The 24731-nt window shown below is 31.2% G+C and overlaps 1 protein-coding gene across 34 annotated transcripts in view; it reads right to left on the reverse strand.

Moving 5' to 3' along the window:
- LOC145297554 (serine/threonine-protein kinase mig-15-like) overlaps nt 1–24731 on the reverse strand; it is a 1203941-nt gene that overhangs the window by 844415 nt on the left and 334795 nt on the right. The gene's annotated exons all lie outside the window — the stretch shown is intronic.

Here is a 24731-nt window from a genome sequence, read left to right on the forward strand (position 1 = left end):
CCTATGTAATATTTTTTTTCATTCGGATTTTCCTTAGTAGAAATAGTTGCTTGGTACACTACAGAAGTAATTTGACAATTTCCTTTAAGAGGGCATTTTGATTTAATTCTACAGTTACAACTTTCGGTAGCAATGGGTGTGCTATTTTTGTTTAATATTTTGTTATTATGTTTTTTAATTATTTTTTCAAGGTTTTCATTACAGCTATAACTAAGTTTTATTGTATTTTTATTGAAAATTTTATGTAGTATATTATTAATAGGGAAGTGCTTTTTAATTAAGTTTAAGAATTTCATTCCTAGATTTGTTTTAAGTTTCAGATTAAAAGGGGGATTGTACCACAGGATTTTTCTCTTACGGTTTCTATTTGTATTTGTGTTTGGGTGTGTTGGTTCTATGAACTCAATTTGGGTGTTTTTGTATCCACTATCCTTAAGGGCCCTGTTATAGAAATATTTATGTTTATTAAATGTTTCAAGATTGGAAGAATTGTCACTGATTCTTTTACTAATGGATTTGGGGATATGCCTAATGATAGATTTTGGGTGATTTGATAGGGGGTGTACATAAATTGGGTTTGAGTTTTCCTTCCTATATGGTTGGTAGATGCCTTTCCTTAAATCAAAGTTCACATCCAAAAAATTTTTACAGTTTTAACATCTGATATAATATCCACTTTTAATTTAATTCTACGGAATTCATTTAAGATAATCTTTTTGGTTCTTTCACATTTAGGGCCGTTGGATTCCTTGATGATCATCAGTCCATCATCACGATACAAGCCTATATCCATGACATTGATGTCTTTGGTTAAGTTGTATAGTATGAATAGACCTACTAAGTCTGTCATTTCAGCCGAATCCAAAGACCCCATGGAAATGTCAAACAGGTCATTTTGATCTTTTTTCAACCACTGATCATTTCCACTAATTAATGTAGTATTTCTACATGTCCGTATAATTTCAATTTCAGTGTCTTTTATATCAGACAGGAGTTTAGCAAACTCCATCACCTCTTCGAATAGTTCCTTAGATATGGAGGGATAGTAATTCACAATATCGAATTGTAAGAAAGTACAATTCTTTTTATTATGTATATTGGAAAACCATTTAATGGTATCCGCTGTGTTAATCCATAGATTTAGCTTATATGTTGATTTAATTTGATAGTTAACTCTTTCTAGTATATTTTTACTTAATTTACCAATTTCGGGTTTCGTAGGATTAATTAATCTAGTTGTAGGTTTATTGTCAAAATTTATCTTATGGTCTTTAAGCAAAATATATGACTGTTTTTTTTGTAAAATTCCCACTCTATTACTAATTTTAAGTCTGTCAGTTATTTTTGCGTCTTATCTGCTTTAACGTAAAGGTAATCCGAGGTGTTGATTTTCTTAATGGTAAAATCCAACTGTTTTTGAAAATGATTCTTTTTCCTATGGAAAGACAGGCCTCTAATAAGATCCATAATGTCTGCTTTTGGGATTTTACCATTAAGAAAATCAACACCTCGGATTACCTTTACGTTAAAGCAGATAAGACGCAAAATTTCTACAAACTAACTACACAGGAATATAACAAGCTTATTATAGAAAATATTACAAAAAATTACAAAAAATCAAATATAGATATTTGGAAAAAAAATTGACAAGGATAGTAAAGAAATAACTGACAGACTTAAAATTAGTAATAGAGTGGGAATTTTACAAAAAAAACAGTCATATATTTTGCTTAAAGACCATAAGATAAATTTTGACAATAAACCTACAACTAGATTAATTAATCCTACGAAACCCGAAATTGGTAAATTAAGTAAAAATATACTAGAAAGAGTTAACTATCAAATTAAATCAACATATAAGCTAAATCTATGGATTACCACAGCGGATACCATTAAATGGTTTTCCAATATACATAATAAAAAGAATTGTACTTTCTTACAATTCGATATTGTGAATTACTATCCCTCCATATCTAAGGAACTATTCGAAGAGGTGATGGAGTTTGCTAAACTCCTGTCTGATATAAAAGACACTGAAATTGAAATTATACGGACATGTAGAAATACTACATTAATTAGTGGAAATGATCAGTGGTTGAAAAAAGATCAAAATGACCTGTTTGACATTTCCATGGGGTCTTTGGATTCGGCTGAAATGACAGACTTAGTAGGTCTATTCATACTATACAACTTAACCAAAGACATCAATGTCATGGATATAGGCTTGTATCGTGATGATGGACTGATGATCATCAAGGAATCCAACGGCCCTAAATGTGAAAGAACCAAAAAGATTATCTTAAATGAATTCCGTAGAATTAAATTAAAAGTGGATGTTATATCAGATGTTAAAACTGTAAAAATTTTTTGGATGTGAACTTTGATTTAAGGAAAGGCATCTACCAACCATATAGGAAGGAAAACTCAAACCCAATTTATGTACACCCCCTATCAAATCACCCAAAATCTATCATTAGGCATATCCCCAAATCCATTAGTAAAAGAATCAGTGACAATTCTTCCAATCTTGAAACATTTAATAAACATAAATATTTCTATAACAGGGCCCTTAAGGATAGTGGATACAAAAACACCCAAATTGAGTTCATAGAACCAACACACCCAAACACAAATACAAATAGAAACCGTAAGAGAAAAATCCTGTGGTACAATCCCCCTTTTAATCTGAAACTTAAAACAAATCTAGGAATGAAATTCTTAAACTTAATTAAAAAGCACTTCCCTATTAATAATATACTACATAAAATTTTCAATAAAAATACAATAAAACTTAGTTATAGCTGTAATGAAAACCTTGAAAAAATAATTAAAAAACATAATAACAAAATATTAAACAAAAATAGCACACCCATTGCTACCGAAAGTTGTAACTGTAGAATTAAATCAAAATGCCCTCTTAAAGGAAATTGTCAAATTACTTCTGTAGTGTACCAAGCAACTATTTCTACTAAGGAAAATCCGAATGAAAAAAAATATTACATAGGAATGACAAATAACAATTTTAAAGAAAGATTTACCGGTCACAAGTGCTCTTTTGAAAATAATGAGTACAAAAATAGAACTTCCTTATCTAAATATTACAATGAACTAATAGAGCAAGGTTACTCCCCAATAGTAAATTGGAAAATTTTAAAGAAAGCGAAAACCTGTTCATCTTTAAACTCGCCTTGCTACCTATGTCTTTATGAGAAATTATTTATACTTACTTTTAGAGAAAGAGATAAATTATTAAATAAGAAGCACGAAAATTCAATTAATTGCAAACATTATAAAACCCATCTTTTAAGTAATTTAGTTTAGATATAAAATTTAAATAAATTAAAAATTGTCACTGATTTCTATAATTTATTAATATTCTATTAATATACTTTCTCCTCTCCTGATTTCATTCTTTACTTCTCCTATCTTATATACCTGTGTGTCTATGTGTATATGTATGTGTCTATGTATTTATTTTATGACCGTGTGTACTTAGATCTATATATTTCTATATTATTTGGTATACCCTCCCATGTTTATTCAATCCATTTGTATGTTTCTATGTGTGTATGCATCTATCTGTACCCTTGCCAAATTTTTTGTATTCTTATGTATTTCTATATATATAATTTATGTAAATTATACATATTTATGTGTGTGTATATATGTGTGTGTGCGTTGTTGTTTATTAGTATATGATTGTGTGCATATATTTGTGTATTTTTTGTATGTATGTGTATACATAGGATTATATATATATATGTATATATATATATATATATGTATATATGTGCTTATTAGTATGTCGGTTGGTTCTCTGTGAGTATATACATATGTATCTTATTTTTAATTTGGGTACTATCTACCTGTGCGTCGCTATTTTTGAGTATTTCGTTGATTTAATTACTTCTTTTGCCTGAATATATTTATAGGTAAGTGTACTTGTATCTGTGTTATTAGTAATCTGGTATTGAATGTATTATTTTGTGATTTAATATGACTTTATATCTATACTTAAATAGCTTAAACTTCCAACTTAATAGTATAGTTACACCTTTACTTATGTGCATGTATACGTATATATATATATATGTATATATATATATATGTGTGTGTATATTTGGGTATATATATGTGTGTGTGTGTATATATATATATTTGTATTGTATTCTTTTTTTATATACATAAATATTAGTAGTTTTTTTATTTATAATTATTGGACCTATTTAATTTATTTAATCCCCTCTTATGGCTAAATATGTTATATTAAAAAGATAATAAATATTAATTTTATTCTGTTTTTATTATTATAATAATAATAATTATTATTATTATTATTATTATTATTAGTATTATTATTATTATCACTATTATGTTTATTGTTATTAATAATAATTTTAATATTGTTTTATCATTATTTTCTTCTTTTATTCATATATTTATCTAATAAAAACGCGAAAACTTTAAACTTATATCATTTAGCATAAAGGGCCTAATTAATGGTAGACGTATGTTTGAATTGTGTTGATTTTACTCGTGGACGTATGTAAGAGGATAAATATGCTAGCCGAATACATTCACTGCCTTTTTTGACACGTTCATTTCTGACGCTTGGATTGTATCTTCTGTTTGTATTTGTAATAATATGTTTCATTACTGAATTGTATAATTGTTCATAAATTGGTTGACACGCAGGTTTTTTTCTTTTTCTTTTTCTTTTTCTATATACTGTCAAATTCTTACTTTCTCTCTTTCCCTATTTAACTAGATCTCATTATTCTTTCCTTTTCCTTCTAGTTCTTATTCTCTTTATTATAACCATTTATTTCTTTTTTCTCTTCTTTTTTTCTTCTCCATATCATGTATATATGTGTATATGTATGTATGTATATATATATATATATATATATATATGTATATATATATATATGTATATATATATATGTGTATATGTATATATATATATATATGTATATATATATATATATATATATTCTCTCTTCTTTTTCTCTCTATTTTGTTTTCTCTATATTTTCTTTCTCTATTTCTGTCTCTATTCCTTTTTTTCTCTTCTCAATCACTCTCTCCCCATTGTAATTTTTTAACTTTATTTAAATTGCCTCTCCCTTTTTACTTTTTTATTTAATTAAAGTCCTGTGTTTTAAGTTTTTTAACTCCAACTTCTAAAGAGTTCCTACCTAAAATAAAAATCCATTATTCATTGAACTTTTGAATAGTCAAGTCGCTGCCTGATGATATCTGTTGTTTGATTGAAACAAGTGGCTATTTGTAGCAGCGGGATGTGAGCATGTTTATATAACAATAAACAAGTATTATCAGCTCTTTTTATTGAGCACTATCTAACAACCTCGTTGAATTCATTAGTCCATTACTTTTGAATATAAAAAAAAAAAAAAACCCCGAGTATATATATATATATATATATATATATATATATATATATGTATGTGTGTGTGTTTATTTTTTTAATGTTACACATACTTTCTAACCACTTCTATGTTGATGGCCCCTGGCAACCCCACAGTTTTATTTATATAAAAATAAGTGAAAATCAAAGATGTAATTGTATTTCCAACCATCTGATGAAATGCAAATGAACATTTAAAAAATAAAATAAATATTTAAAAATTCTATATAATTTACATACCTACATAGATACACATACCTCAAGGAAGTAGTTCAATGTGTTTGCTAAATTTAACAAATGGAATAGAAAGGAACAAATAGAAATGCTTGGACAAGAACAATTTCAAAAACAGTTTGTCAGAAGACCCAAGCTGTGACGTCATGACTAAATAAATTAAAGCAAAAGTTATTCTAATAAAAGAGCTAAGTAAAAAAAGCAAATAACACTAATTTTGTTTTTCTCAATGTATTATGAAAGAAGATGTGCACAGTTAGAAAAAAGTGAGTCCTTATGGAGAGTTAAGCTTGAGTTTGAAATGAAATCATTGAATCTATAGTGAAATAGTAATGAAAACAACAAAGACGATATCATCGAATAGACACGAGTCTTCTGGCTAATAGAAAGTCATCAGTTATTTGACACTTCAGGCTGGCCAATAACCTCCAAAGAATTGCAGTGATGCCAAAGCCAATTGCTGTTGATAGTCTAGTGACCACCACTCAAAAACAGACTCGGTACTGAACTGGCCAGTTACACAACTAATGAGTTGAATGTCATCTCGACTCACTCTCATGCCAACTCTTGGATTAAACAGGACAAGCAAAAACTCTGAGCTGTCCTCATAAAACCTGTAAACTCCTTTTGGCACCTCGTTATCCGTTTACCGTTGTTATGTTGATCTGGTAACCAAGTGGAAGAAAGCTACTTAGCCGTATTTGTCAGATTTCCAAGACTCAAGTTGGCATCAATATTGGTTGAATTCTTCAATAAACTTCATCCAACATATTTAATAATCTTTCATGATGCCAGGTTCAGCATTTTATTCTTTTTGTTTATTTTTTTTTTTCTTCTTGATGCATTTGATCAAAAGTGTAAAATATAAAACTTAACATTTTCTACTCCAGTTGTTTATGTAATCATTTGCGCTTCATGTTTTGGTATGATGTTATCTTTTAATTAATATTAAATGAATATAGCATGCTAGAAGACATAACTCATCGAAGAATAAACAGATAACCGTTCAACTATAAAATACAACGCTGCTTATTATTCTTAGGTTTTGTTTGTGCGTTTTATGAACTAGTTTGTTTTTATAATGCCAAAATGTAATAAACGTTGTGAACGATTCATTGTATATGATTGATTGAACACAAGTTGCTATTTTATTCATAGATAAAAATTACCATTCCTAAGAACATTAATGTAAATGTAATAGATCTAACATGAAGTTGGAAAAAAAAAATTATTTTTTATACAAAATTGCCTCAAACTGGAACATTAAGGAAAAAGAAATAAGTATAATAGAAAGAAAATGTCTCATTATGGAAATAGAATGAAGGGGGGGGGCATCCATTTTCAATTTCACTGAATACTTGAAATTTACTTATTGGCCAGTTTATTTTATTTTTTTAATTGTGTGTGTGTGTGTGTGTGTGTGTGTGCGTGCGTGCGTGCGTGCGTGCGTGCGTGCGTGATAAGAAAGAAAGCAAGAGCAATTTGTATGGTATTCCCAATATGCTTCTAGAGATATATTTTTAGAATGATCGATCTTTGAAGCATAATTTTCTAATACAATATTTCAAACGCCCTGCGTTTTTCATCAGGAGAAAAAAGAAAAAAAGAAAATCAGAAATAAGATCACCACCTCACTCATGGATCTCATTTCTAGTTTTCCTTGTTATTAGTCTTGATAAAAAAAAAACACAGGGCATTTGAAATTTTATGCTTCAAACAAACTATTAATCATTCTTAACTAACACACACACACACACACACTAGTAAAAACGTGCTACCTTCGGACACATTTTTGGCTATGCTAGGAAGATATAATGAATGAACATATAATACACTGACTGTCAAAGGGAAGACAATAACTGAAAGGATGATATGACTAAGAAGCATTCTACACACAAAGAGTTAATGCCTGGGAGGATATGACAATATACAGTACACTACCCCTCCCCTGAAAAAAAATAAAAAAGCATTTTCTTCTTTTTCTTTTTATATAATTTCTAGGCATTTAGCTAAGAACAGAATGTAATATCTGTTCTCAGCATCCAGCAACATCAAGTATCCATGTCGAATCACTTGTCCTAATTGTAAAATCGAGCAGAACAGTTTTCTATTATACTAGCAAAAGACGTCTAGCCTGGCTTCGGCATGAAATATGACCAAATATATTGTAATTCATGCAGATTTCATATTCATAACTACAGAGCCAATTCTCTATTGTATATTATATTGTACCTAACATACAGTACGGATTTCAAAAGATTTATATTAAAAAATCAAACTTGGATGCCATCAGCAAGAATTGAAACCAAAACATAGTGCTTAAGCCGCATTCCTTATGGTTTTAGCTGTGGACGGATAAAAAGACACTTTAAATGAAACTACTTTTAGTTACGAATGAATTTGCACATGCGCAAAAGTAATGTAAGTATGTCGTTAAGTTAAAATGAATATTTTGCATTTCAACTTGCGAACATATTTTGGTACACGTTATTCATCAATTTGAACAAAGAATTTACTCATCATAAACCATCCTTGGTGTATGATTACTATTTCCTGTTAATTTCAGTGTTATATGACCAATAGTTTAAGAGTTTATCGGTTAAATATTTTCCGATATACTTACTTCTACTGGAGATGATATATATATATTAGCATGAGTGCCCGGCGTTTGGAGGTGTGTGTTGAGCAGCAAAAAAAAAAAAAAAAAAAAAGTGGTAGTAGACAGAGGAAAAGAACGGAAAAGGCATAACGTCTTTGCTGTTATGACCACCACCAAACTAGAAGTGACAAAAGTTTAAATTAAGGCTAGTCAATCGAAAACTGGGGCTGACTTTCGAAAATATCATTGAAAAAAAGCAACCCCTCCCTGTTGAAAAGTGCCCAGTTGAGGGTGAAGAAATTATGTTTTTAGCCAATTTTTCCGTATTTGTTGTCTGAAGGGTCGAGCATCAAAACGATACAGATCTTGTGAAAAATCCGTCACTTCTGTTGAAAGTTTTAGGTAGGCATGTAAACATACATACATTTATATATTGGTAGCTCAAATTTTCTACCCAAACCAATTAAAAAGCTTGCCCTATCTCTGAATACCCTTTATGTAAAATTTCAAATGTTTAGACCAGAAATTGTCTCAGTAATTTGGTAGAGACCGCAGAAGTCAATTTTTTAAAAACTTTGACCCCTATTATGACCCCTTAACATTTATTGTTTTAGGCTCAAATCAAGTTATTAAGTTAGATCCATGTCCAAGGAACCTATATCTAAAATTTCAATTGTTTATACCCAAAATTGGCGGAGGAGTTTCGTAGAGTTCTCAAAAGGTCAAATCGTTGAACTTTGACCCCTTAACATTTAAATTTCTGGCTGAAAACGGATTACAAAGATTTCCTCAAATCTCAGTACCCTGTATATCAAATTTCAAGCCTGTAGACTGAAAATTGACAGAGTTATTGCGTAGGGAAATGTACACAAACAGACACACAGACATACAGACACTTTCACTTTTATAGATATATAGATTATAAAACTGTGGGCATTTCTTGGTTCTAATCTTTTATGATTAGGCGATTCCAGATTTTGAAAAAGGGCTGACAGGTTAATTTATATGAGTGTGGCTTAGAGGCTAAGGAATAAGGGTGGCGAGTTGTATGTTTTGCTTTTGATTGTAGCTGATGACACCCAGGTCATATATTTTTTTGTTTGTTTTGATCTCACTACTATATATTAGGTTCAATATAATAATCAATAGAGAATTGTCTCTATAATAACAAATATGTAATCTTCATGAATGAAAATATCATATTTAAGCTTATCTTACAACCGGGCAACTTGCTAGTATGTGTTATATATATATATAACACATACTAGCAAGTTGCCATATATATAAGTATTTATGTGGATGAATTAAAAAAAAGGGTACAAAATTTTACAACAATTTTTTAATCAATTTCCAGGGATTGCTACATTTTTAGATATATTCTTGCCTCTCTGGGGTTTTACCCATCGATTAATCGTACTTTAGATTGAAGTACACCAACTGAATGAATTCATCTTATGTTCAATGTATCCAAGAATGCTTGAATTAAGATTCGTGTAGATCTGTCACACTTTTCTTTCAAATAGCATTTTTTTTAATCTGTTATATGAGAGTACTCATCAGTTGGTTAAGCTTAAGTTTGAAAAGCATTATCATCACTAAAAGTATAGGTTGAATAGATACATCTTGAGATTATCCATTCTTGCATGGAAGATGATATAATAAATGTTTTATGAACCTACTAAATAGTTGAATTACATTCTGACCCTCCTCCACACTAAGCGGAAGTTTCCTCTTAACAATAGATTGCTAAAATAAATCCATTTTTTCTTAAGAAAAAAATGTTTCCTTAAAAAAAATAAATAAATAAATATGTCTATATACATCATGAATCAGACAAGCATTCTTGCTTTACAGAAAATATATGAATATAATTTTCTTAAACATTCAAATGATATACAACAAATTGAATTTATCAAGATCTTTTGATAAAATAAAACTTAAAAAAAAAAAATAAAATAAACATGAAAATGAATAAATTAATAAATAAATTATAAAAGTAAAAAAAAAAAAAAAAAAAAATGAAAAGAAGCCAAGTAGATCTTGTTTTCCATTTCTGTGACAAATGCAAAAAGAATTTCGAAGTTTGCTTGAGGCACAGAAAGGTGAGGTAGAAAAGGTGTTTTTGCTGGGTTTTTTTAACAACTAGATATAAAACTTAGGTAAAAATCAAATTAAGCTATATTTACAACCGAATATTCAAACAGCTTTATCTGCATACAACATTATAATCCGATGCTTTCAAATTCAGGTGTGTGTGTGTGTATATATATATATATATATATATATATATATACCCACATACACATACTAGCAGAATATTCATCCCTGAACAGTTATGCTATGGATTAATACAAAAATGAATTCGCCCAACAGAACACTTTGGTGTTATGTATGCCTTTACCCACGATGTGTATAAAAGATGTTTTTTTTTTTTTTCAAAGCAATCGCAATGATCTTCAACCATAAAAATGAAAACCAAGAGAAAATCATCAAGTGCACATATGGATAAAAAGACAGGAATTTATTCTTCCATAAAACTAAAGTCATCTAAATTCCCTTTATCATCATTATTCCCCCCCCCCAACGTACGGCACAATCGCGTTGACACACCGGTTCTCGCCAGATCCCCGAAGTTAAGCAACGTTGAGCCTGGCCAGTACCAGATGGGTGACCATTTAGGAAGGCTAGGTGCTGTATATACCTTCTGGGAAGGTTGGCATGGGGCCAGCACCCTCACCCCGTAAAAAGAACTCGGTCGCTACAAAAGCATCTACAAATTGTAGATGGCCTATGAAGATGACTAGTCAAGGTCTTGGTGCTTCATACTACAGTGTTGTAGCATCCCACGCTTAGTGTGGAAAGTTTCCTTACAAGCAGTGCATGGGTAGTTACAAATGTGCCTTCAGTCATGTTTTTTGCTCAGACCTGGCCTTTATTTTTACCTACATTTCTGCCTTTCCTTTGTGAAGGCTACTGCGCCAACAACTTTGGTCTGCTGCGAGCTCTTCCCAATTTTTCGTGTGCACATTCATTGCCTTTAGGCAACACTTTATCACATCCTTGTAACGGAATTTTTGCCCACCAATCTTTCGGTACCCATTTTCCAAATTTCCCTGCAATAGGATTTTTGGAATGCGATTGTTTTCCATTCTGGCGACATGTTCTCATATCTTCATGAATCCCTTGAAGAATTAGCCTTCACTGTAAAATCAACATTTTGTTTTCAGAGAGAAATGCCATAAGAGCAAAAAGGAAGTCAAGATGAAAAGAGACAGAGAAATAAAAAAAAAAAATACAGGAAAAGAGAAGGTAAAATAAAGCATAAAGCATGAAAGGAAAAAAGAAAATAGCAGCAAAAATAAGGAGGTAAAGCTCTAGTGATTTGAAAAAAAAAAAAAAAAAAAAAATTGCATCCTTTGATATATTTTAATATAACTTAAATGTTCAATGGGGAATTTTCTAAGGATTGAACCTGAAATCAAACTTTAACTTGATTAATATATCGATAAGCAGCATTTGTTCTTTTAAGTATATTTCGGTAAATACAAAAACTATTCTTTATTATATTTGCTGATCATTCTTCCTAATTCTTTATTTAGCATAGATTTTGAATTTGTAAAAGTTTCGTAGAATTTTGTTAAGAATCATCCACAGATCAAATCAGCATATTCTTTCTTATTTAACAAAAGGTTCTTGTTAAACAGTATACAAGAAAAAGTGACCCCTGAAATAAAAAAAAAAAAAACAACCACCACATTCTAAATTCTCTCATGAATAGATTTTAAATCCCCTGCCCCCAAATGAAAATCTTAAACTCTCCAAAGGTCACCAAAAAATCAATTTCCCTTTTTTCTCAATTCCTGTCAGTTATCCTTATTTCTTTTGCAACGCTATTTCAGAAATGAAAACGTCCTTTTCTTTTCAGTAAAGCCTTTTTTGAAAAAAGAAATTTATATAATACCGTACGCACATTTTGTGTGTGTGTGCGCGCGCGAAAGAATAACAGTATAGCTGCATTCCAAGATCCAAATATTTATTTTTCGTAGAAAACAGCTTCTATAATTTCGGTACATTTTTTTTCCAGATCCATTTCGTTATGCAGAAACAATTGGTTATTATTATGTCAATAACGACCCTTTCTGGTGCGTATACACCTCAGAAAAAATAAAAAAAATTCTTTACTAAGAAAAAAAGGCATGACAATTTTTATGTCAAAAAAACGAAAAAAATTTTTAGAAGACTCAACATCATGTGTTTGTTCTGGCAGGCATCTTGGTTTATTTATATATATGTTGGATTTGTGAATGATGGAATGTTCAAAATGAAAAACCTTAAGAAAACTTGGCGAACCTGAACAAGAATCACCCCACCTTAAAACGGCTTTTAGAATAAACATCCCAAATCTCTCCATATTAAGAACGGCTTTCAGAATAAACACTCACCTCCCAACCTCACGATGTTAAGAACGGCTTTCTGCTTTTTTGCAATTTTTTCAGTGGATTATTATTATTGATTGGACACTCATATCTAGGGGAGTGATTCTCATTCAGGTCGACCGAAAGCTCAATGCAATGCAGAGTGAAAATAAAGTTAAAAAAGAGAGAAAAAAATAAGCTTGCTTTCCACTCATAATAAAAGGACGAGACTCTTACAAGATATAAGGAATTCATCAGGAGTTAATACGATGTAAGCGTTTCATTCCCTCAATATATATGTGGAAAACAAACGAATAACACTTGATGACTAACCCCCTCCCCCAAATGAAATAAAATAATGGTGCAAACGACTTTAAACTATTCCAATAAAACAAAAACATTCTAGGTACCTTTCCATCGACTCATTTTCAAAAAATAAATCATTGGTGAATAACATTTAAAATAAAGTCAAACTCTTCAACACTTGGGAGTCAGAGTGGCACAACATGTCCCTTCGCGTTTCCGTAATTTTTTTTTTTTTTTTTTTTTTTTTTTTTTTTTTTTTTTTTTCACCCCAAACAAGGCACATTGCCACTTTGGTGTAGGGGGCTACTATCAGGGGAAACATCTACTGGGGTACTATGTTGGGATTAGGGCAGCGAGATGTTGGTTCACGTTGCACTTGAACTTATGCATGTCAGTACAGTTGGGGAAGCAGTGACCTGGAATGGAATTCCAAAGTCTAGCAGTTCTGGGGAAGAAACTACTGGAGTAGAAGGATCTTTTACATCTAGGGATCTCTACAGTGTGGGGGTGGGATTTTGCAGCTTGTCGGGTCTGTCGAGGGTGTTCACGTCGTGGGGGCACAAGTGCTTGCAGTTCATCAGAGCATTCACCATTAAAATACTTGTAGAACAGGCAGAGGGATGCAACGTTTCGACGATGGGACAGAGGCTGAAGCTTAGATGCCAGTTTAGGGCCTATCAGATTTGCGACTCTCTTTTGAACCCTGTCAAGGAGAAAGAGACTAGTAGCCGATGCACCAGCCCAAATATGACAGCAATACTCCATACATGGGCGAATGGTGGCCTTATAGAGGTACAGGATACTTTCGGGTGTTAGAAGTTTTCTAGCACGGTAGAGAGAGCCCACTTTCCTCGCAGAGACACTGGCAATGTCCTCGATGTAATTGCTCCAATTCATGTTTCCCGTGAACGTTAGGCCACGGAGTTTGAAAGACATACTCTCAGATAAAGAGTCGTTGGCCATTGCTATAGGTGGTAGAGAAGGTTTCTTGTAATTATTGAATGAAACCAGTTTAGTCTTGGTGGCATTGAACGTGACCATCCATTTTTGTCCCCATTCCACTACTGATTGGAGGTCATCCTCTAGTGTTTCTGCCATTTCTTTAGATATATGTTCATTTGTTTTCCTGTCGTGTCTGCTATAGAGTGGTGTCATCAACATATATACCCATCTCAGAGGCAATTTTGTCGGGAGGTCATTTATGAATATCAGGAACAGTAGAGGTCCAAGGATAGATCCCTGGGGCACTCCCGCATTTATATCATATTGTTTAGATGTACGACCGTCAAGGACAACCTGGATTTTTCTCTTATCTAAGAAGGATTTAATTATGTTAAGTATTCTACCAGTGATACCGTATGATCTAATCTTCCTGAGGAGACCCTCATGCCATACCCTGTCAAAAGCCTTAGATATATCTAGAGCTACCGCTCTGCCCTCTCCCGCTTTGTCCAGTGAATGGTATATGCGTTCAGAGATTACAGTGAGGATGTCTGCCATGGAACGGGCTTGTCTAAATCCCTATTGTTGGTCGGTCAGAAGTTTAGCATCTGTAAGGTGCTGGACTAGAGCATGGTTAATTAAGGTCTCAAATATTTTAGCAAAAAGTGGGAGGAGGCTAATAGGGTGATAATTTAATGGGTCAGTTCTTTCGGCAGAATTCTTGAATACTGGTACCACAGAAGCAGTTTTCCAACAGCCCAGAAAGCAAGATTCATTAAGGTATTTGTTGTAGAGTTTGGAGAGAACTGGAGCTACTTTGGCTGAGCACTTTTTTAATAGCACAGCTGGGATGAGGTCGGGTCCACATGCTTTTGAAGTGTCAAGGTTTTTTATGATAGCATGCACTTGAGCAGGGGTGATTTCCAGATCGTCTAGCGTGGCGTCTGTCCGCATAGGAAATTGAGGTAGGGGGTGGTTTAGAGGGTCCAGTGTGGAGTTTGAGGCAAACTGACTGGCAAGCATGTTAGCCTTTTCGGTTGCTGAGCAAACAACCTCGTGATTGTTGGTTAGTGGGGGGAATTGTTGATTGCCCATTATTTACTACACTGTTGTAGATTTTTCAGAAGTTACGAGTTCCTAGTTTTTGTGCTTCGATGCGTTTTTTAGTGGTTTCCGTAAATTCCCTCTTAGCTGTCGCTATTTCTTTCTTAACATTACTTCTAGCTTCTATGTACTTCTGTCTGTTTGAACTGGACTTATGTCGGTTAAACCTGCGGAATGCATGCTGCCTTTGAGCAATGGATGTTGCGCAAGTCGAAGTAAACCATTGGGGAGAGTGGGGTTGCTATAGAATTTCCGCATGGGAACATGCGCTTTGATTGCAGTTTTGAACCATTCAGTGGTCTCGGTTGCACACTATTCAGCAGGAAGAGAAAAAATATTTCCCCATGGGGCATCTCTGATAGGATCTCTGATGGCTTCCCAGTCAGCCTTTTTATAATATCTCGTTGTTTTGAGCACTGGCTCTTCAGTTTTGGGTCTAGAGTTTAGGGCGATTTCAACCATTATCACTGCATGATCAGCGTTCCCATCAGGAACTGTGGTCAAAAACAGATCTAAGAGTGATGCGTGTTGTTCTTCCTGATCAGAGAAACGGGTTGGAAAAGTAACAATTTGCGATAGGGAGTGAGATACAGAGAAGCTATGAGTTGCGCTGCCTGCCCTTGAGGTTTAAAAGGAATACATTGACGAGCACATCCGGGTATAGCGCTCTCATAAATTAGAATTGTTTAAAGAGCTCTATAAAAAATTAAAACAATGCCTACATCTCGTAAATAGATTTAGATTTGTTTCTGCAATCACATGCAAATATGACGTTCCCTGCCGCTTCCCCAAGTCATATTGGTGATAGTGTTATATATTATTTTTCCCCCACATTTTTTTTTTTTTTCATCCATTTCTCTTATTCAACTTTATTTAAACGTTATTCGCTGATGTTTTATTTTAAATGTTATTCACTGAGGATTTATTTCTTGAAAATGAGTCGGTCGGAAAGTACCTAGAATGTTTTTGTTTTATTCAAATCATTTATTTACTATTTAATAACGTTTTTATATATTTTTTTTTCTTATCCTTTCTAAGTAATTATTGTCTCAACTTGATACGACTCCATCTATTATTTTTAAAATGCTAATAAAATTTTGTATCACACAAAATCTTTATATATATATATATATATATATATATATATTATTCATACAAATATTATTGGCTACATATGTGCATACGTTTCAGCTGTCATTTTTTTTTTTTTGTTTTTTTTTAATTTTTTAAATCGAACTTTATGAGGCCACCGGTCTTGATTTTATTGAAATGCAAATTCAACTCTACTTGTTACTGAGCACTATTATATAAATACTAAAGTTTCATTTAGGAAACCATTGCCGTGTGTATGTGTAAAAAGCTGAAATTCCTATTTCAAAATTATGCATAATATTGAAACATTTAAAAAAAAAAAGTCCAAACCCCTAAAAATACTACAATACTTAAAACTGAAAATTTTCAGACATAAAAATGAAGTTATGAGTTAAGAGAAATTTCCATGAAGAGATTTTAATCAAAGTTTAAGAATTTTTCAGTTGGGGATTCATGATGCCTCAGTAACTCCTGAAACAATTTCAAAATGGATTTTAACTAATCAAACTGATTAATCAAAAAGAAGCTGCTATAGTGCAAACTGTAAGAAAATACAGTACGTATGAATAAAGTGGTGAGCTAAAAGTGTTAATTTTCTGAAAAGAAGTTTTAAGAAGACTTAAAAAGAATCAACATTATTTTGAAAATTAGCATCATTTTTTTTTTTTTTTTTTTTTTTTGAAAGATAAGTTTAAATTTTGTTAAAAATTACAGGCTAAACATTACCAGTGATAAAATTCAATGCTCCCTCAGGATCCTTTATAATGCTCATTTTATTTGAAATGTTGATTGGTTGTTTTTGTTTTATGGCATATCATCCATTTTCAGGTTATTTAATGCCGAATCCAGTGATTTTGAAGAACATTTTTTTAATAGTGTATATTTGTTTTTTTTAAGTCGGTTTCTATCTAACCCATAGTACCTGTTAGGGTCCCAACTACCAGTCCAGGTCAGAGTGGACCTGGGAGCAATCGTAATTAAAGGGTGGTTCCACATTCCCGAAAGCCCACAATCTGGGGCCTCACCATCGGATATAATTTAAGGTCATATCTAGGATCTTCTTTGAAATGTGATAAAAGACATCTTTAAAGCTGACAAATTTTGTTCCTTTGCAAACTTAATGAAAAGAGAAAATGTTAATATACAAACAAAAAAATAAATAAATAATGGAGCATTTTCTATAAATTGACTAAGACCAGATAATCGCTATTTGTAAAGTGTCAAGAATTTATGATTGTTTTCAAGATAGCAAGAGTTCAAATACTCCAAACGCTTTGCGCACAGCTACGAACTGGTCTTGGCTAGTGTATATTAAAAATATTTTTGTACACATAACATTTTCTGATTTTGTCTTGATGGACTTCTTTAAAAATATGTAATTCATAAGCTCTTTAAAGTTTTCCATTTTGTTTCTTTTATATAATATTTTGTCTTTTAGATATATCCATTCATACACACACAAATAGATACACTTCTTTCCTATTAGTGAGTGTATATACTTGCAAATAAAAAAAAAAATGGGAAGGGTAATTCCATAGATTGAAGTGACAGTTGTCTGCTGTTTATGTAGTTTTTATTAATTGGACATTTAATATTTGATCATAAATAAGGATTGGCTGTAAAACTGACGATCATACAAATACTTTTCACAATTAAGTTTACAGTATAGGATGAAAGAAAAATTGCTTCTCAATTTTTTCCTGCAATCTTTTATTTATTTTATTTTTTTTTTTTTTTTTCAGAATTCCGTCATACAAAAGAGTATAAAAAAATATTTAAAAAGCAGAATGTAGAACTGGTTGCATGCATTTTACAACATATCAATCTTAAAGGGTTATTTAATGCTAGTATTTTAAAATGCTAAATATATTATTTAAAATAAGCAACTGATATATCTATACAATTGCACGTGTGTGTATGTATGTGTGAGCATATATATATCTTTGTACTTTTTTTTAATACAAATTATATAAAAACGTTTTTTAACATATCTATATTTTTAAAAAGGGCAATTAGAAATCATAAAAATATATTTTTTGTACAATTAATAAAATACTAACAAGACCTGTGGAAATTCCACAGCGGCATCTTTCATATGCAATATATTGCTGGTGGGCATTCTGTGGACGTTCATCGTGAATGGAGACCCCATGATATTATTGTAGTAGCCCTTTTGTTAAAACTGTAAAAGTAGTTATCTAAGTAATCTGGTTAATGTGATGTCAGAATATTATGATTTATCGCAATATTCTTACTGGAGTCTGTGGCATATTTCCATTATATGGACACTTGGCACAAACGGAAACCTCACAATATCATTATACCATTTTTAGACAGAACAGATACTACCCTTGGATCCTAGCCAGAAAACCAAGAAGGCATATTTTAGTTTCACGTATGATCCAAAAGCGAAACTTTTTTTCTTCACATTGAGTCTTTAGTAATTGGAGAGCCTATTTATTGAAAGGGAGGATAAAAAGTGATAACATACTATGAATAGTAAATTAGCCTATATATATATGGATGGATGGATGGATAGATAGATATGACACACACACTAATAATTTAATGTTTGCAGTATTTTAATAATTATTAATAAATAGGATCTCCTGTTCGAATAATTTACAATCTGGAAACCGTGACACACGCATGCACTTATGTAAAAGATACTACGGTATTAATATATAGATATCAAAAGGAAAAGGCATAGAGAGCAGGACAGAAAGTTAGCTTTCCTTAAATTTCGAGTACAGGTAAAATATATATTTAAAATATATAAGCGAACATATAACATGAAGCAATTTATGCAGGAAGATTTTAGGTGAAATATAAAGTTTCGTTTTTTTATTCATTCTTAATGTGACGTGTGATTTTTGTAAATAAATATTTTTTTTTAAAAATTAAAAAAAAAAAAAAAATTCATGTTAAATCTGATTAAAAATCTGTCCACTGATGGGGATGAAGAGAAGATGTTAAGTTCTTAAACTAGGTAAAATATAAATTTAAAATAAACAAGCAGAGAGATGCTATATTAAAAAAAAAAAAAAAAACATTAAAAAAAAAAACAAATTGAAAAAAAAATTGAATAAGCAATTTATAAACTATACGAAAATCTAACTTGTAAAGTAACATTTTTAGTATAATTAAAAATCCGTCAATGTGGAGAGAGAGAGAGAGGCAGCGGTGGGGTAGTTGAACTATTAAATCTTAAGTGTGGCAAGCAAGAAAAATACCTTACAGTGTCAAAGAAGTTTGAAGATTCACAAACAAAACTACAAGAAATAGAAATCTAATCTGATATCAAACTGATAAAAAAAAAATATGTATATATATATATATATATATATATATATATATATATATATATATATATACATAAATAAAAATGTCCAACTGCTGTGTGAATTATATTCTCACCAGTTGTTCCACTGTTATGATTGTTACATATTGATCAAGCTGCAAAATTGTCAACTTCGCATTTACCAACATTTAAAAAATTTTCAGAATTATTCCTCATTTCATAACCCTATAACCTTTTTTTTTTTTTTTTAAATTAAATGTTTAGATTGAATAAATGATTCAAGTACCCATGGTTCTGGATAGATGAAGTTGTTCTTAGTGAAATAATTGGAAAGGGAATATACATGCAATATCTTGAGTCCAATTAGTCCAGCAATTGGCAAACGCTTTGACTAAGAGCGAGGTATCTGCATTCAAAAATCAGTCAGAGTATATTGCATTGCTTTAGGAGTCGGAAAATTTGGCTGATTAAAATTAAAAATATATATATATTTGCCATTATTTTAAAAAGACAAAAAGGATTTATAAAACTGTATGTAGTATGTTTTGTTTTTGTTTTTTTTGTTGTTTTTTTTGCTTATAATGAAAACACATCGAAAGAATTATGGTCATCTTCATTGGTTGTTTGGTTGTTTGTTTTATGGCATATCAACCCTTTTCGGGTTATTGAATGCCGAATCCAAAGATTTTGAAGAAAAGCTTTTTAATAGAATATATTTGTTGTTTTCAAGTCTGTTTCTATTTAACCCATAGTTGGGACCCTAACAGGTACTACTACTCCGGGTCAGAGTGGACCTGGGAGCAATGGTAATTAAAGCGTGGCTCCACACTCCCCAAAGCCCGCAAGCTGGGGCCTCATCACTGGATATAGTTTAAGGTCATATCCAGGACCATTGTCATCTTGAATAAAAATTCAAATAATGATTATCATTTAATGATAAAATTCATTTCTAGATTTTAGTTTTGGGTATTTTTATATATCCCTTTTTAATTAAATTCTTTAGCTTTCATTAAAAAATGTTCTCTTAAAAAAAAGTTATATATAAATTATTACTTTTAATAGATTATTTTGAGTTGGAATTGGATAGAGACATTTAAAATGTCATGGTTCATTTTTGACTTGTGCTAATTCCAAACACCTGGATTCAATGGGTTTATTTGTCTTTAAATGAAATGAGTCTAAAAAATTACAGTGGTCTAAAAAGTTTTTATTTTTATTTATTTATTTTTTTTTTAATAATAAGGATCATTACTTAATGATAAAAATTGAAAACTGCTTGAATTCATTTTTTTTTTTTTTTTTTTTTTTTTTTTCAAATTGGTTTTTCTACTAAATTTTGAGAAATGTCTTAATTTGCTTTGAATTTATTTATGAGATACCTAAAAAACTAAGGGGGAGAATATAAAGTGAAAGAGCTTCTTCTGACTGAAGGGAAAGAAATTGGCATCTCTGCTTACTAAAAATGAGATCAAACCTGCAAGTCTAAGATATTTTTTGTTATTTTAATTCATGCATATATTTCTTAATATTATAGAGCCAATTTTCTATTCGATCACTGTACTGTATGTACTCAATATATAGTAGTGGTTTCAAAAGGTTAAAAGAAATTGTTTTAATGAAAATATGACTAAAACCAACATGCAGCATTATTCATAACCATCTGAGCTAGGTCCATAAGAATATAAAATCTTTTTAAAATATTGTGAAAAATATAAATGTATATTTGCAAAGGCATAGAAGTAACATGTTTAATCAACTTATACTTACCAAGCTCCAATTTTTTTTCAATATTAACCTCTTTACCAGCTATTTTTACCAACCAAAAACCAAATTGAATTTGTTCCATACGTCCAAATCCTTCATATCAAGCTTCAAGTCTTCAGGTCAAAAATTGACAGAATAATTTGGTAGAGACCGTTCTGCACACAGACTGTTTGTACTTAATGACCTATCAACCTTTCCATGGTCATTTAAGGTCATGCAGATTTTGTAGAATTTTGGTGTGTTATTGTGTGCATTACAGGTTTGGGAGTTTGTTTTATATTTTGCTGAGTAAGTTTATTTCTTTTAAACAGTCTATTATTTTGGATGGTTCTATTTTGTTAAAGAGATTTTTATGCTTGGACTCATGATAGCATTTGAAGTCAATATATGCAGACATGGTCACTTTTACAGAGTGAGCGTACGAGGCAGGCTTCGAAGCTGTGTAAATCAAGAAGGAAAACAAATCAAGTACTTGCATTGATAAATAACATTTCATTTTAATTAATATAATTGTATTATTACATAGTTCTACGTATACGTGATTTCTAAATAATTTTTTTTTTTTTTTTTTTACTGACTACCTACTTTTGGCTCACCATGTATATAACATATTGACTAGACTAGACTTTGTGGCAGGAAAAAGTTGACTAGACTTTGTGGCAGGAAAAAGTTGACTAGACTTTGTGGCAGGAAAAAGTTGACTAGACTTTGTGGCAGGAAAAAGTTGACTAGACTTTGTGGCAGGAAAAAGTTGACTAGACTTTGTGGCAGGAAAAAGTTGACTAGACTTTGTGGCAGGAAAAAGTTGACTAGACTTTGTGGCAGGAAAAAGTTGACTAGACTTTGTGGCAGGAAAAAGTTGACTAGACTTTGTGGCAGGAAAAAGTTGACTAGACTTTGTGGCAGGAAAAAGTTGACTAGACTTTGTGGCAGGAAAAAGTTGACTAGACTTTGTGGCAGGAAAAAGTTGACTAGACTTTGTGGCAGGAAAAAGTTGACTAGACTTTGTGGCAGGAAAAAGTTGACTAGACTTTGTGGCAGGAAAAAGTTGACTAGACTTTGTGGCAGGAAAAAGTTGACTAGACTTTGTGGCAGGAAAAAGTTGACTAGACTTTGTGGCAGGAAAAAGTTGACTAGACTTTGTGGCAGGAAAAAGTTGACTAGACTTTGTGGCAGGAAAAAGTTGACTAGACTTTGTGGCAGGAAAAAGTTGACTAGACTTTGTGGCAGGAAAAAGTTGACTAGACTTTGTGGCAGGAAAAAGTTGACTAGACTTTGTGGCAGGAAAAAGTTGACTAGACTTTGTGGCAGGAAAAAGTTGACTAGACTTTGTGGCAGGAAAAAGTTGACTAGACTTTGTGGCAGGAAAAAGTTACAGTCCGTTAATTTAGAATAAGTGTTTTATGCCAAATTGAAGGCTGAATATGATTAAATTTGTGCTAATTTTTGCATTAAATACAAACATCTATTAATCTCTAACAGTACATCAAATGGATACCATAATACTAAATTTACTGCTTTTTATCATAAAGGTCCATACAAAATTTCAGTCAGATCTTCTCAGGTGTTTCTGAGAAAATATGGGACAGATAGATGAGCAAAGAGACATATAATATAGATTTTTAACGTTTCTTCCTCTGAACCACATTTAGAGATTACTAACAGGGAGACCCGATGTTGCTCGGCATGATAATCAACGATCAAAATCGGTGAAATTACCTATTTTTCTATCAAATCGATTGCTTGCCTGCTCTAGTTATGGATTCATTGCAGTGCACCGAGAAGAAGCTTCACATGCCTTCCTACAGTGATTCAATGTACACTACATGTAGTCTTCATTGCACAGTAGAGAACCTAAGAATTTCATATATATATATATATATATAAATAATGGCTTGAATGAAATTTTTTATATATATATAATGGCTTGAATGAAATTTTTTATATATATATAATGGCTTGAATGAAATTTGTTATATATATATAATGGCTTGAATGAAATTTGTTATATATATATAATGGCTTGAATGAAATTTGTTATATATATATAATGGCTTGAATGAAATTTGTTATATATATATAATGGCTTGAATGAAATTTGTTATATATATATAATGGCTTGAATGAAATTTGTTATATATATATAATGGCTTGAATGAAATTTGTTATATATATATATATATATATATATATATATATATATATATATATATAATGGCCTGAAATGTTTTATATATATATATATATATATATATATAATGGCCTGAAATGTTTTATATATATATATATATATATATATATATAATGGCCTGAAATGTTTTATATATATATATATATATATAATGGCTTGAATGAAAGTTTAAAATGAAAAAGTCAAGTATCATGTCAATTGTGCTTTAAACAGAAACATTCATTTCGAACCCACCCCTGTCATATCAAAGAATCCACTGTTGCTTTTATATGTTGGTCTTTTCGGCTTATGTGGTAATAAGACCTCAAATACACTTGTGGTGTTGGGCTGTGTAAGGTCAAAATCGGCTGTTCTTTCTTTCATTGGATTATTTTGATTATCAATTATATATACTTATCGAAGACATTCTGATACAAAAGCTATCTAAGAACACTGCCATGCACATGAAGTACCTTTGTGAGAAATTTCATAAAAAACGGACCAGTCGTTTTGGAGTCCATAGGGAACGAACTCACAGACGCACAAAGTTCCCTTTATATGTATAATAAGAGATCAGTTGAGACAAACAGGTGAAACTTTCAAACAATTTGCATAGGAATTGTGTGCTCATCATCAACCAATCAGAATTAACCAACAGCTTATATAACAATTTCCTTTGATCAATATAGATATACTTTCTGTTAGTTTTATTTTTAAAGCTGGACAATGTGAAATAGCAGTTTATGCTTTCATGCTGAATGTGTGTTTACCAAAAGGGTAAGAGAAACAAAAAAACTATAAACTTGAACAATATCAACAAAATTCCTTTAGAAATCCCGCATTCTGCCAATACTTCTTTTTCCTTATGTTGTTGTTATCTATAAGAGAGGCAAAAATTCTTTGAACAAGACTGAACAATGAATAAAAGAACAAAAATAAAAACATAAGAGAAAAAGTTTGCAGGCAACAACCGTCTAAGACTACTTTCAAATTTTAAATTCTTTTATGTAGAAATAAATAGAGATTACATACATTGTGTGCGTTTGTGTGTGCGTGCGTAACATAACAAAATCAACTTTGCAAAAGCAGTTGGTCAAACGGAATCCAGACATGAAATCTTTGCCTATATTAAAAAAGCTTGATACTTTTTATATAGAGCTTTAATAACAACCTTAAATAATGTATTCAAATTAGTCAAATTGATTAATATGCATGCCTCATCATAATGTTCGGTTTAACATCCATTTAATATTTTTGTTCAACAACTTTCAGAAATTTATTTCCAAACTAACCTACGTCTGGCAACGTCTTCATCCGTTTTTCCCCTTAAATCCATCTTTATCATTTACACCCATTTATTTTTTGCCTTCCCCTGC

Source organism: Euprymna scolopes, chromosome 18, assembly GCF_053919585.1.
Source record: "Euprymna scolopes isolate OS-2025 chromosome 18, ASM5391958v1, whole genome shotgun sequence".
Taxonomy (NCBI): Eukaryota; Metazoa; Mollusca; class Cephalopoda; order Sepiida; family Sepiolidae; genus Euprymna; species Euprymna scolopes.